Below are 4,730 nucleotides of genomic sequence, written 5' to 3' on the forward strand. Positions count from 1 at the left end.
CCCACAAACCCAGTCCAACACACTGATGTAGAGGGCAGCAACGACGACGCCTCGAGAGCGCTCCTAGATTAAAGTGAGGAATGAATATGGGCGATTTGGAAGAGATGTATTTGACAACCAAAAAGAGGTGAGTTTACTGCATAATTTAGTTGTTTATGATGTTGCATGTTGTGTTAATTGTGAAGGTTACAATTAAGTTGTGAATGTTAGCTTTTAGTTGTCAAGGACATTCATTAATTGTTAAGATTCTGCGTTAGTTGTTAGGGTTATGAATCTGTTGTGAAGGATACTGTTCACTTTGTTAGTTGTTAAGGTTACTGTTAACGTGACATGTTAGTTGTTAAGGTTACTGTTAATGTGTGGCATGTTAGTTGTTAATGTTAAGTGTTAGTTGTTAATATTATGAATATGCTGTGAATGTTATTGTTGACGTATATCTTGTTGTTTTGCTTTATAGACAAAAGGTTGTATCAGAGTTATGGCCTACATCTAACTTCACTGCTTACTATGAATTCATGCATTCTTTAGTACAACATATAGGCCAAAGGCATAGGGATGCCTACAAAGATAATATATTCAGACACTACGTTCATTTTGGCCCTCCTGGTCTTGATCTTCTGACTTTCGAGCACGTGTTGAGATAGTCGGACAAGAATAAGATGAAGTTTATCTTCAGTAATATCAAAACTAGAGATAACATCGAGTGCTCATTCAACCTTGAATAGGTTATGAGCCATACATGGTTCTCTAATGAGGGGGGTTTTGTTGGCCCTAACCAAGATTAAAAAAAAATCAAAATTGGTTGTGGTTTTTTTTTCCAAAATTGAGGGTAACAACAATAGGGCTCCTCCAGCACCCAACAGATGCCATATTGAGGATCTACTCATAAATCTTGTACGATCAACTTACTGTGAAGATATAATAGACTTTTTCCTACTATAGATTCTCTATTAGCTGAGCATGATCTGGTGTCCAAGAAGTGTGTTCCTAGCATACCAAGCATTTGTTCAAGTATGTTGACAGCATTGAACAAGTAAAGTAAACTGTTGGGGGGGGGAGCTATATCTTCAATAAGACAAATGATATAATTGGAAAGGCACTGAAGGGTAGAGCAGAAAAAAGATTAAATATCTGCAAAGGTGTACCTAGCTTGTGTATGTAAGTATTCTTATTTTTTTATTGTTTAGAGCAATGACTAGAATTTATGCATTCTTGATTGTGAAGGTTAGGGATTTGTTCTTAAGTATAGTTGGTAGTTATTAGGGTTAGAGATTATTTGTTATTATACAAATTGGTTGTTAACATTGTAGATAAGTTGTTAAGGTTACAAGTTTGTTGTTAAGGTTACGAGTTTGTTGTTAAGGTGACAGATCATTTGTTAAGGTTGCTGATTGGTTGTTAACATTACCGGTTGGTTGTTAAGGTTGTAGAATGGTTGTTAAGTTTACAGATTTATTGTTAATGTTACAGTTTGGTTGTTAAGATTATGGATTTGTTATTATGGTTATGATTTTATTGTTAAGCTTGTAGACTGTTCGTTAATCTTCTATTTCTCTCATGTGCAGTTTTGGTACTATAAACTTATTGGTATCAAGAAGCCGGTATTAGTAAGTATGTCAATGCTTTCCCTCACAAATTGGGTGAGACTAGGAGAAGTTAGGGGATCCCTAATATTATCCACAATTGTAGTTAAAGCTCAGCAAGCTACTATAAAGCTTCCACAATTACAGGGCCAAATTCAAAGACTGGAGAAGGTTTTTAGAGAACCAGGTAGATGTTTGTAGGGGAAGAAGAAAGAGGAAGAGAAGAAGAAAGAGAGAGAGAGAGGGAGACGAATAAGGAAAAAGAGAAGAGAGACACCGGTAGGGCACGTAACCCAAGACATTGTTTCCCCAAAATGAAAAATAAAAGGGGATCAGAAGATGATAACATTCTTCAAGGATGGGTAAGCATTATAGCTGTTACTGAGTAAAATTTATTGTTAATGTTATCTCTTGGTTGTTAATGTTGTTAAACACTATGACTCATTGAAAGATCGATGTGGACATTAGGAACCAGTACTCAACATCGTTAAAGCCTTCAACTACATTAAAGCTAGCTTCGACGAGAGAAAAATTATACAACATATTAATCCAGTCAAAGTTCCATGCGAGGAACAAAAGGGATCGTAAGTTTTATGAAACTGTATCTTTTTCACATATGGTTGGTTATGACTATAGATTGGTTGTTAATGTCATAGTTTGGTTGTTAAGATTAGAGTTTGGTTGATAACCTTAAGGATTGGTTGTTAAGGTTAGTGTTTGGTTGATAACATTAGTGATTAGTTGTGAAAGTTACAGATTGATTATTAACCTTAGGGATTGGTTGTGATGGTTACCGATTGGTTGTTGTAGGCATTGAAAATTGCCTATTGGTCTTCACGAGCAACTCAAAGCTAAGAGAAGATGATGAACGTCACTATCCAAATTATAGAAGCTTGATTGATATCGACGAACACTTAAAGTGAATCGACGAACTACGTGAAGTACGGAGTTTCAGAATAACGAAGACACGAACTAATCAGGAGCCCCGCGTCGCTTACAAAAGGTGAAACTCCGTTCTTATTCTAGCTTAATCCACAATGATCTAATCATCGGAGAGTATAGAACTCCTCGCCGGCTTTCCAACGTACTTTGAATCACTCAAATCCGAGTTCGGATGAAGAAGTTACGGCGAAAACGAACAAGTATGCATAACGAAGCGTCTCAGCCTGAGTTGAGACACCCCGAGGTGTCTCGGCCCAACCGAGACACCCCAAGGTGTCTCGGCTAAGGCCGAGACACCCAAGGGTGTCTCCGGCCTTAAAAATCGACCATTATGCGGTTTTATTCGCCCAAACTTCCTTGGAGCCTATAAATACAGCCCCAGGACCCTCATTTTTTCGGATCTGGAATTTTGGAGAATAGGTGAAGCCCTGCCGGACTGAAGATTGATTGAGTTCTTCAGAACAGGAGAGAAAGCTTCTTCAGATCTACATCGCCCGTGTCCGTTCCTTAGGATTATCCCATTGTGATAATCTTAAGAAGAGCAATTATCTCGTCGTTGCCGAGATAAGCGCTTCTGCTTCTAGATTCCTTTGCGAATCGACGGAGTATTAGATCTGATCTGATTGTTAGATAGTCCATGGATATCGACATCCCCGTCACCGGCCAAAAACCCACGCAAGCAAGAGACGACGAACGGATCTTGCGTTATTTTCGAGAGAGTTGTAACCTTTTATTTCTTTCTTTTGTTGAGTATTTGAATTCTTTGTAAGTAATTAAAATTATAATGAATTTAGCAATGAAGGTAACTTTCAGTAAAAACAAACTGGCGACCACAGTGGGAGCCAACAGCCTCACTGCCGAGGCTGTCGTGACGCAATCGGCAATCAAGATCCGGGTGAATGAAGAGATCGAATATGAATTCGATCAACAAAAGTTTGAAGAGTACCTCTCTTCCTCCTCACCCAGATCCGCCTCTCCAAGCAGGCGCAGGAAGGTCTCCTCTTCCAGAAGTACTCGCGGGACTTCAAGCTTGAAGGTCAAGGATCCCCTCGCCGTCGCTGCACTCACGCCCTGCGACACCCCTACGACGTCCAAAGAGGTCGAAGCTGTAGATCCGAACTTCTCCTCCGCCATGAAGATAACTGATGAAGGCGCTCTAACTTTGTCGAAGAGGGCGCGCCAAAGACGGCGTCAATGCCTTGCGTGACAATTGGCCAAGGCTTCGGAGTCGATGAACGGGATCCGCTATAATGAGGATCTGAAATCTAGGCAGCGCCGAGAACAACAACGGTGAGTCACCAACCCCTCCTCCAAGACAGAAACGAACGAATGGGTTCATGTCAAGAGGACCCGCTCCACCCTTGAGGAGTGAATCAAGAAGCGTCGCGCATTGCTAGCGCATGCTCGAGTCCTTCTGCAGAAAGCGGAAGAGATGCAGAAAGAAGAGACAGTTGATAAGTCGCCCAAGCGCAAACAGGTGTGGGTGCCGAAGGCAAAACCAATGTCTAATGCAAAAGTGAACGAAGTCACCATCCGGCCTTCGTCAACTTCAGATCCCATTTCTCTTGTCCCCTCACCTCCGATGGAGCCGTGTGGTAGCGTGGATCTCACCAAATCCAGAGTTCCTTTGAGAGATCGCCTCGGTCCTCTACCTGAAGATCGAGGTAAAGCACCCGTAAAAGAGCGATTGAGATCATCGAAAGGTTCCCAAACGACAATTCAGACTGGGGGTTGTACCAATCACCCCAAGAATAATAATAAAGGGAAGACTCCTGTTACCGACCGCATTGGATTGCGAGTTAAAGTTCGAGAGCCCGTTAGAGTTTCACGCTCACAAAAGCGTAAATCTGAACGAGTGACTCTTGGGGACGTCAATAAAGCGTCGTATCCCCAGAGGAAAACATATTTGTCCAATGATGATGTTATACCTGGGAGGTCGTGCCAACACTCTATGGGTTGCTCCAGTCATCAAACAGACGAGTTGTACTATAGGGCTGGGGGTACAAATAAGTCCCGAAAGAGAAATATTTAAGACACGGATTCTCACTGTCCGTGTGCCAATATAATCAATGCGGTATTATCAAAATGCTGCTGTTCTAAAGCCCCACGAAGAGTTTCGGTGTTTGAGAGAATCTCCACCAGAATGTCCAAGGCTAAACCAAGGCATTTCCATAGAAGGAAACCTGTCTTCCGAGACAATGAATT

The sequence above is a fragment of the Asparagus officinalis genome, chromosome 7 (genome assembly GCF_001876935.1).
Source record: "Asparagus officinalis chromosome 7, Aspof.V1, whole genome shotgun sequence".
Lineage (NCBI taxonomy): Eukaryota > Viridiplantae > Streptophyta > Magnoliopsida > Asparagales > Asparagaceae > Asparagus > Asparagus officinalis.